The sequence below is a fragment of the Curcuma longa genome, unplaced genomic scaffold (assembly GCF_044706935.1).
Source record: "Curcuma longa cultivar G26 ecotype Majalengka, Jawa Barat unplaced genomic scaffold, ITB_CL_G26_1.1 utg2646_np1212_2152390_RagTag, whole genome shotgun sequence".
Taxonomy (NCBI): Eukaryota; Viridiplantae; Streptophyta; class Magnoliopsida; order Zingiberales; family Zingiberaceae; genus Curcuma; species Curcuma longa.
The window spans coordinates 1,931,425-1,942,378 of record NW_027435599.1 but is presented as its reverse complement, the minus strand read 5'-3'; the positions used below and the strand labels follow the sequence as shown (position 1 = coordinate 1,942,378).

Below are 10,954 nucleotides of genomic sequence, written 5' to 3'. Positions count from 1 at the left end.
TATATTTATAATCTTTTGTTTATTTTTAGTTATAAATTTTAGGAGTTATTATTTATAAAAAAATTAAAAAGTATAAAATTAATTTAAATTAAAAAAACTAAATAATAAACAAATTTAATTTAAAAAATAAAATAAAATAAAAATTAATTAAAATTAAAAAATATATATATATAAGTAAAATAAAATAAAAAACAAAGAAAAAAAAGGATATAAAAGTCATTTGAATAGGAGAGAGAGAGAGAGAGAGAGAGAGAGAGAGGAGGGGGGGGGTGCGGTGGTAAGGGGGTGGGAAAAGCAATTCGCATTCGGCCGCGACCATTTCGTCTCTGCCTTCGCGATTGTTGGGCGTCCACTGCCGCCGTCCTTGGTCGCCGCAGCCGAAGCATCCTCTGCCGCGATCCTTGGTCGCCGCAGCTGACGCCGTAGCCCAGCCGCCACTATCGATTTTTCATCCTCTCGAACAGAGACTTTCGAGTGTCGCCTTCCTCGCTCGCGAGTCCAAAAGTCGAGGATGGCTTCAAATCGAGGTAAGATTCTGTGTTGTTGTTGCTAGTTGGATGCGTTAGGTTTGCCTTCATTGGGAATTTCTTCGGGTTGATGAGATATCTATGATCCACAGTTGGTTGAGTCAGATCGGTTTGGCTGAGATTTGAACGTGGAAGAACCGGAGGTGGGCTGAAATCTAGGGTTCCTGAGGCTTCAAATTTTAGGTAAGATCCTTTCTTGGTTCTGTTGGTTGTTCGTGCTTGCTGTGAAAATTTTGGATTCAGTGTGGTTCTATTCCGAGAGACTTTGGTGGTGTTATGGTGGTTCTGATCGGTTTGTATGGGTGTTGTTAGGTTGTAGGATGAATGGGTCTGTTGGATTGAGCGTGATCTAAAACTTATTGGATCTGTTCAGGGTTGTCTAATTTGCTGAGTTGTGGAATCAAATAGGAATTAATCGATCGGTTCTTGCCCTATAGGATTGATTAAAATCGGTTAAGAGGGGTACTGTTTTATTGGATTTTTGGCTGGTTGATTGGGATTTATTCCAATCGGTTGAGCTAGGGTTAACTCAATTTGGGCTGGTATGTGGAATGTGGTTAAGGATGGTGTCCTATTGATTTCTGTTCTTAAATCGTAATTAAGGTAAGTATGGATTAAGCTTAATCAAACTAATTGGTTGGGTTAGGTTTGTCGGGTTAAATGGAATTAGTTGGTTTCGGCTGATCAAGTTGGTTGGATCTGTTGACGGATTCGATTCGGTTTGATTCGGTTAAGGTTAACCCTAGTTTTGGTTAGAGTTTGACTTGTTGAAAAAAATTTAAATATATTGTGATATTGAGTGGAATGTTGTTATTATAATTGCAGGACCTTAATTGTTGATCATGTAACATATGAGGGATATTTTGGGTTTTTTATTGATGTGCGTGCAGATCAGATGGGTACTTCTGTGCTTGGTCAACACATGATTGTCTGTAAGTGCAGATTTATTTCACTGTTAGTAATTTTGGTTGAATATCTTGTTATCTTTAGTTGTTGATCCGATATGATTCCTTGCTATGAATTCCCTGTTGTTGACCTGTATTGATGTTACTTTACTCTGATTAGCATGTTACTTGTTGTTTGACACTATTGTATGACCTGTTGATTATGCCTGATTAGATATAGGCTTAATGTTGCACTGAGAATCATGACACATACATGATAGTAGTAAATATGTTGTTCATCATTATTGTTGTGTGGCCTCACTTGTTGCTGTGTGATAGTGGCATAAGAGTGAGAGCAATTATTGCGCTAAGTTGGGTGCAACCAGGACTGACTATATAACCCTCTTGATCCTGCCCACTCCCCACTTACTAGTAGTGATTTGTTTTTGGAGTGAGTGCGGTTTTTCTATCGTGCGCCTCAGTTCACTGCACTGGGTGAGTGTCTGGGGGTGGCGAATGCAGACAGTGATCATGCATTGCATAGGTGCATACATTGTTGGTAGTTGTCTTCTGCATTTGTGATCATTGCATTAGTTGTTACATGCTAGTAGCTATTACACTTGCTGATATATGACTGTGATCGTATTGCATGATGTTTGCTATTGCATATAGTTTATTGATCTTGTATGCTATCCTGCTGTTATCATATATATTTTATGTTGTGCACTTACTTGATTATACCTACTGAGTATTGTATATTCACTACACAAACCTTGGGGGGTCTCTTTGTTTTCTCCCCAGGTAGCAGGTAAGGACGACCTTTGAAGCTTGGAGTGCTGCCAGAATGCCCTATCTCACAGCAGAAGAAGTTACGTTATCTTGTTATTTCTGAGTTTTATTCATGTTTATACCTTGTGAACTTTCATCATTTTGTTTCGTAGAATTTGTGGGTCATGTTGGATCTTATGTTTAACATCGTATAGACTTGAACTTTGGTAGGTTTCTGTTGCGGTAATTTTATTATTAGAGGTTGTGGAGTTTTATTTATCGAGGTGTTTTGCGATTTTTTGTAGTTACGTATTATCATATGCATGTGTTGGATGTGTGGTTGTGGTCGTGTTGGCCTTTCATGTTGTAGGTAGCAGTTTATCCATGTAATGTATTAGTATTGGCCGTGTGGGCCTTCTACCCTATCATGTATCAGGAAAAGTTGGATTGTTACAGGAGAGATACTGTTAAAAATTTTCAGACGGCCGTCTCCCGCGACGTAACAATTATTTTGGTATTAGAGCAGGTTTAGGATTCTTGTGGATTTGTCGTTGGATTTTTGAGTCTATCTGGTACCAACTATTTGGTATCAGAATATACTAGTTGAGTCCTAGGTTGTGAAGTCCTTTTGTTGTTGTAGTGTCACTTCTGGTTTATCTGATACCAATTGTTTTGGTATCAGAACTTAGGGTTTCTTGTGGATTTGTTATTGGATTTTTGGATATATCTGATATCAACTGTTTGATATCAGAACATACTAAGTGGAGTCGTAAGTTGTAAAGTCCATATTATTTCTTTGGATTTTCATCGTATTTCTGATTTACTTGATCCAGGTTGTGAGATGGGACTGACAGCGGCATGATTCACTAAGCAATTGTAAGTAGAATTTTTAGTATATTTATTCATTCTCCTAGAATTTTGTAGTAGTTGTGTTACCAGGTATTATTAAAATGTAATCATTAAGATAATTGGGAAGAGAAAGACCATTTCCATAGTAAACAACTTATATATGGATAGTGGAAATGTAACCGTGAGGAAGATGAATTAAGTCAAACTAGCTGAGGGTTAAAGCGTATATATAATTTTTCATTACATAGGATGGTTGGTCCGTTAATAGCCGGTGTGTGCCAAAATATCTAGTTGCTTCCTACTGTTGTGACTAATTGACACAACAAATCTGAACAAATTGAACTATTGTGATCTTAATCGTCTAAGTGATATGATGACCTAAGATAAACTTGAATAAGTACAATTCAAGATGCAACCCAACCAAAGGGGTATGGACCCATCTATATAAGCTAGGAGTGGACTAGGCAAAATCACTCTAAATGCAATTGTGAATTCACAACATACAATCTCCTCTCTCACTTCAAGAAGCATCCTTCTTCCTCTGGTAGACAAAGTTTTGGTTGCTAAATTTTTGCACTCGATGACCATGTCTCCAAGAGCAGATTAGGGCTTTTCTTTAGTAGTACAAGTTGTAGAAGAGTGGACAATCTCATTGTATGTTAAAGAAAATTTGTAGGACCTCGGTTGCACACTATTGGTGGAGTGGATTAAGCCTTAAGAAAGGTAAAAAAAAAAATGACATGCTTTAGGATCGTCAATTACTGAGTCCACTTCAACACCAATATTATTTTTTTTTTTATCACATGCTGGATTGGGGAATATTCGTTCCCATACTATGTCAACGTAAGGGAATATCACTAAGTTGCTTGTGTGATATGGTTTCAGTTTAACTAATTGAGAGTTGAGACAACACTTTAATTGAAACTTACCGAGACTTATCATGACTCATTCTTTAATTTTGTCTACCAGTCATAAAGTGGAGATAAAACATTCAAAGGATGATAAGGGGAGAGGAAATGCACCAACTGAAGCACTCACAATAGCAAAGCCAAGTGACACTCGAATTGGAGAAACTAGGATGTATGCATGTGTTGTACTTAAACTTGTTCTAGTTTTATTTGTATCAGTCTTAACTCCCAATACCCAGTGGATATATTTATGGACATATAAAGAAATCAATTACAATACTAGATATCTTGAAACAATCAAATATAGTTGTGTATCTGTATGTTTATTGCCAATTATGATGGATGCTTTTTGCATTTATGGTTGATAATTATGTAATCATTTTAAGATGGACAAATAGTGGATAATCTCGCAAAAAAAAAACTCAGTTAGCCATATCCTGAATGCTACAGAACCTGGAAAACAGATTAAAAAAAATGGAGTGTGCAGGTTACTATTAGAAGCTGTTCTTATCAGTGGTTAATGATTTTTCTAAAATTCTGGAATACCTTGTTGCTGGAAAGGGTTAAGAGAAACCAATAAGTTTCCAAGTGTTGCTGAAAATAAGTTAGTTGAGTTTGAATCCTTTTATTTCTGAATTGATGTTGCTGCACTGTTAGAGAATTCTGAGCAGCAAGCTAGTTGTGTTTGCTTCCTTGGCTTTATACAAGGAGTGTAGTTTAAAGTTATGGCAAATTATAAGTGAAGCAAGGTAATTTATGCTAGGATATCTAAAAAAAATGCTGCTTATCTATAACCTTATCCTGTGCACTTTACAACACAAGATAGGAAGAGCTACCTTTTTAACTAAAGAGTAATCTGAAATGCCCAGGTTCATGTATGGTATACTTTTCATTGGAAAATTTTACTTAAGGCTTATGGTAAACTGGTCATGAACTTTGTCTGTAACCTATCTTGAGGATCCCCTGTATTTCTTATTTGTAGAATTTTTCTGCTATTAAATTAGTCTTCAGAGACGTGCTATCTATCCTCTTTCAATGGTACAAATGGCAGTTGGTGACCTGAAAAAAAAAACTTTTAGTGCTGCATCATCTTTGCATTGTGATAGTCTTAACAATTTAGCTTGTGATAGCATTGTGGTTCATTTGAGTTAAGCAATCATGCAAAATTCACATACCTCAAACACAGAAAAAAAATAGTGATACTAAGATTCTGGACAAGCATCGTTGAATTTGGTTGTGCCAAACTCCTTTGGATGTTTTCTGGACAGTAATAGGAATTGTTGGAAGTTGAGTTGCTAGATTGATGTGCTGTTGCTGTTAAAGAGATCTGAGCCATGAGACAGTTGTGGTTCACTCTTCATTCTTATGTGAGGAATAAATTCTAGGTTACAACAAATTGTTAGATGTACCCTGAACTGATATCTGAACAAGAACATGAAAATATATATATATAAATAAATGGAGCTGCTAAACCTGAAATAAAAAATTGAGAAAAGCTTGATCGTTCATCTATTAAATTTGGTGTCACTCTAAAATCATTGAAGACTTAAATTAGAGTCTGGCTCTCTTAGTGACACGTGGTGCTCTTCTGCCTCAAGTCCCTAATGATACGAATTCTGATTTCATGTATATGGAGATATGTTCCCTTGTATCTAATTACTGCCGGCAGCATTGTTGAAATTTTGAAGGAAATATCAAGTGGCTCAAGTTATCAAAAAAAAAAAAAAAAAAAAAAAAAAGTGGTAGCAGAGCAGGTCCATGTAGTGGGAGCTCCTATTAAGGGGTCCGTTGGGACCGTTAAGGGGTCGGGTCCGTTGTGACCCATACCAGTAAGGGATCCGTTGGGATCGTTAAGGAGGGGCTCCCAGTAGTCCTTTGTTTGAGGGATAGATTGTTGGAATACAATCAAAGTCCCATATTGAAAATACTTGGAAAAGATCCTGAGATTATAAAATGGAAAATATCTCATTAGTACGAGACCTTTTGAGTAATATCCAAAAAAATAAAAAATAAAATCATGAGGGTGTGAGTCCAAAATGAACAATGTCGTACTAGATTCCATCTGGATCTAATAGTGAGTGGAGGCTATTGGAAAGGAGAAACTCAAGAAAGTGAGTTGCAGCACCCAACTGCTGGATTATTGCAATCAAGTGAGAGCCGTAGAGAAAAAAAATGAATAGATAAGTAAACAATCTAATAATCTTATATTATCTAGCATACTTCCAATTAACTTTTAGCATGGAATTGGTCGTCATCCAAGTGGAGAACTAGTTGACTGATGTCATTATTCTTTGCTGAACTTGGTGATAATTAATTAACATAGCCAACCATAAATAACTGTAACTTTTAACTTCACTTGTTGTTATGAAGTGAATTAAATCATAGAGGCAAGTATTTTCTACTGTCCTCAAAATTTGATTGAATAGTTTCTGAAGGGCTTGTTTGACTTTTCTAGACGTGGATGTTTCTTAGAAGTATTGTATTTGATAGTACATTCACTCCACTTGATACAAGTGTCACTATATGTACTCTAGGTGCAAGAATACTTGGTATCTGTAGATATTCCTTACGAATATAAATCTAGTATACTTTTTGGCCAAGGTGGTGCTAAGACCAAATGACAGACCTGTAGTCACTATCTATAGTTGGTTGGTTTGCAAGCCTAAACAAGAAGAAATCATCCTACAAAGGTGCCAAGTGGAAAGACTTTTCATTTACTTAATGAAGCTTTCAGGTTACCATCTATGTGACATTTCTTGATTTTCAATCATTCTTTTGGAAATTTAGCTTTGTTGCCTAAGCAGATCCATCATGGACAATGAATAAAACCAGATGCAAGTGATCCTTACAATGTGGTTTTGTATATAACAACCGCCATCATTCTACTATTCAGATGGCTCCATATGAGGCTTTGTATGGTAGACATTATTGATCTCCAGTGTTGTGGGAGGAGGTTGGTGAGAGATAGCTGTTGAGTCCGCAGGGTATTCAGCAGGATGCTAAGCTTGTACGCGTTATCAGACAATGTATGTCGGAGGCTCAGAATCGGCAGAAGAGTTATGCGAATCGGAGATGGAGATCTCTAGAGTTTTCCATGGGCGACCATGTGTTCTTACGTGTCTCACCCATGAAAAAGGGTGAAAAGGTTCGAATTGAAGAAGTTAGCTCTACATTGTATTGGACCATTTGAGATGTTGGAGTGGATTGGCGAGGTGGCATATCGCCTGGCATTACTACTGACACTAGTTGGTGTTCATAACGTATTTCACGTTTCTATGCTGCGGAAAATACGTGCCTCATCCCACTCATGTTCTAAAGGAAGTATCCATTTCTCTTCAGCCGGATGCATTTTATAGAGGAGATTCCAGTGCGGATCCTTGACCATAAGGAGAGACAGTTGCGGAACCAAACCATTTGATTTGTAAAAGTCGGGTGGCAACATCATACAAATGAGGAGGCTACTTGGGAGCTGGAGGATACTATCCAAGCTTAATATCCTCATTTATTTATATAAGGTATGATTTTAATTGTTATAGTATTTCTGCACTGTAGTATTAAGAAGGTAAATTTGGGGATCAAATTTTTGTTAGTGGGAGAGACTGTAAGATGCGCCCATTTGGGCAATTAGGCCAGTCCTAAAGCCCATAAAACTAGCCTAAATTAGAAGCCTAATTTAGATAGGGTTAATGGATCCGGATGTCAAACCTGAACCCGTTGGGAATTCGGCGTGAACAGTAATCACGATTTTCCCTTATCTGCACCCGCGTTGATCGTGGAACACAACTTCGTCGCGAGTTCCGTGATTTTTGGCGCTGGTGACGCTGGCGAGGCGAAGGGGGGGTTGAGTTAATCGCGGGAGGAACCCTAGGTTCGCCGCCTTTCCATCCCTCGTGTGTCTTGCCCGTTAGGCCCACGGCTGGTGTTTGACACTGCCATCTCCCCTCTGCTGGTATTCGGCCGCGACCTTTTCCTCTCTGCCTTCGCGATTGTTGGCGTCCACTGCCGCCGTCCTTGGTCACCACAGCCGAAGCATCCTCTGCTGCGATCCTTCGTGCCGCCGCAGCCGAGAGAGCAGCCGACGCCGTAGCCCAGCCGCCACTGCCGATTTTTCTTCCTCCCGAACAGAGACCTTCGAGTGCCGCCTTCCTCACTCGCGAGTCCAAGAGTCGGGGATGACTTCAAATAAAGGTACGATTTTATGTTGTTGTTGCTGGTTGGATGCGTTCGGTTTGCCTTCATTGGGAATTTCTTCGGGTTGATGAGATATCTATGATCCACAGTTGGTTGAGTCGGATCGGTTTGGCTGAGATTTGAACGTGGAAGAACCGAAGGTGGGCTGAAATCTAGGGTTCCTGAGGCTTTGAATTTTAGGTAAGATCCTTTCTTGGTTCTGTTGGTTGTTCGTGCTTGCTGTGAAAATTTTGGATTCGGTGTGGTTCTGTTCCGAGAGACTTTGGTGGTGTTAGGGTGGTTCTGATCGGTTTGTATGGGTGTTGTTAGGTTGTAGGATGAATGGGTCTGTTGGATTGAACGTGATCTGAAACTTATTGGATCTGTTCAGGGTTGTCTAATTTGCTGAGTTGTGGAATCAAATAGGAATTAATCGATCGGTTCTTGCCCTATAGGATTGATTAAAATCGGTTAAGAGGGGTACTGTTTTATTGGATTTTTGGCTGGCTGATTGGGATTTATTCTAAATATGTTTGAGCTAGCCTAACCCAATTGGGGCTGGTATGTGGAATGTGGTTAGGGATGGTGTCCTATTGATTTCTGTTCTTAAACTGTAATTAAGGTAAGTATGGATTAAGCTTAATCAAACCAATTGGTTGGGTTAGGTTTGTCGGGTTAAATGGAATTGGTTGGTTTCGGCTGATCAAGTTGGTTGGGCTCCAATTTGATGAGTTTGATTCGGTTTTAATCCAGTTAAGGATAATTCTAGTTTTGATTAGGGTTTGAATTGTGTATAATTTAAATGCCATCTGGTATTTAGTTGATGTTGTTACTATAATTGCACGACCTTGATTGTTAATCATGTTACATACGAGGGATATTTTGGGAGTTCTTTATCGACGTACGTGCATCAGGTGGGTACTGTGCTTGGTCAACACAAGATTGTCTGTAAGTGCAGATTTAGTTCACTGTTAGTATTTTTGTTGATATCTTGTTATCTTTAGTTGTTGATTCGATATGATTCCTTGCTATGGATTCCCTGTTGTTGACCTGTATCTGATGTTGCTTTACTCTGATTAGCAGTCTTACTTGTTGTTTGACACTATTATATGACATGTTGATTATGCCTAATTACATTTAGGCTTAACTGTTGCACTGAGCATCATGACACATACATGATAGTAGTAGATATATTGTTCATCATTGTTGTTGTTGGCCTCACTTGTCGTTGTGTGATAGTGATATAAGAGTGAGAGCAATTATTGCGCTAAGTTGGGTGCGACAAGGGACTGGCTGTATCACCCTCCTGATCCCCGCCCGCTTCCCACTTATTAGTAGTGGTTTGTTGTTGGAGTATGTGCGGTCTTCCTGTCGTGCGCCTCAGTTCATTGCACTGGGTGAGTGTCTGGGGGTGGCGAGTGTAGATAGTGATCATGCATTGCATATATGCATATATTATTGGTAGTTGTCTTCTGCATTCATGATCATTGCACTTAGTTGTTACATGACTAGTAGCTATTACACTTGCTGATATATGACTGTGATCGTATTGCATGATACTTGCTATTATACGTAGTTTATTGATCTTGTATGCTATCCTGCTGTTCTCTTATATATTGATTTGTTATGTACTTTCTTATTTATACCCACTGAGTATTGTATATTCACTCACAGACCTTGGGGGACCTTGTTTTTCTCCCAGGTAACAGATAAGGACGTTGCTTGGAGCTTGGAGGTCTGCCAGTCTGCCATATCATCTCACAGTAGGAGACGTAAAATTTACTTATGTGGATGTGTTGTATTTTATGTGTTGGTTGTTTTACTTTATGTAATTTCAGTTTATGATTCCGTATGTGTGGACTTGAATTTTAGTAGAGTTCCATTGTGGTATTTTTGGTTATTATAAATTTTGGAGTTTTTTATTGTTTTTGGTCGTGAGCATTATCGTAGTGTTTTACGATTTTTCGTAGTTAAGCATTAGTATATGCGTTGTGATGGATGTGTGGTTGTGGCCGTGTTGGCCTTGAGTGTTGTAGTTAGTAGTTTATCCATGTAATGTATTATATTGGCCATGTGAGTCTTCTACATTATCATGTATTAGGAAAAGTTGGATTGTTACAGGGAAGATGCTGTCGAAATTTTTCGGATAGCCGTCTCCTGAGACGTAACACCAACTGCTGTATGAACCATGTAAGACTTGCCCACTGTACCAGCAAGTCGATGAATATAGGGAACACCTCTTCTTCTAATACTCTGTTAGTATGGATTTATGGATAAAGGTGAATCAATGGCTAGATAATCCAACAGAATCTGGTTAGCATTCCATGAATATTACGCACCATCAAATAGAAGTACCAAGCAATGGGCGCTTGACCAAAGCAGCGGCTACTTGCACAATTTATCTTTTGTGGCAAGATAGGAACATATGCCAATATGAGGGTGATGTGCCTCGAATAGTTAGAATGTCTTGTAAAGTGCAATTACATGTCTATCGTTTTGTAGACATCCAAACATGTGCATCAGTTTTTTATGTTATAATATTTATTGTTCATCCAAAAAAGTTACTGAAAATACATCTTCCATTGCCATTTTATTTTCTTATTATTTAATAGTACCCTATTACATTCATTTTTAATAAATTTTATTTGAATAAAATATTTTATCTTTTCTCTTTCACTTTAGTTGTTCTATAAGTATCTTTTTTCCCTTCTTTTATATCTAATTTTCGATAAAAGATTTTATTTTTTACTTGACTCATTACTTTCTTAGTCTCTTTCTATTATATACTTTTTTAAGTTTTTCTTGTTCTTACAAGTGTATATACCTTATAGGTAATGTTGAGAATACA

At 38.0% G+C, this 10,954-nt stretch overlaps 1 long non-coding RNA gene across 1 annotated transcript; it reads left to right on the top strand.

Annotated features, from left to right (window-relative positions):
* Positions 1–318: 318 nt before the first annotated feature.
* On the top strand, positions 319–9,958 carry LOC141819867 (uncharacterized). The gene is made up of 3 exons (XR_012601104.1): positions 319–527; positions 620–710; positions 9,809–9,958. It is a non-coding gene; the product is annotated as an uncharacterized LOC141819867 (long non-coding RNA).
* The last annotated feature ends 996 nt before the right edge of the window (positions 9,959–10,954 follow it).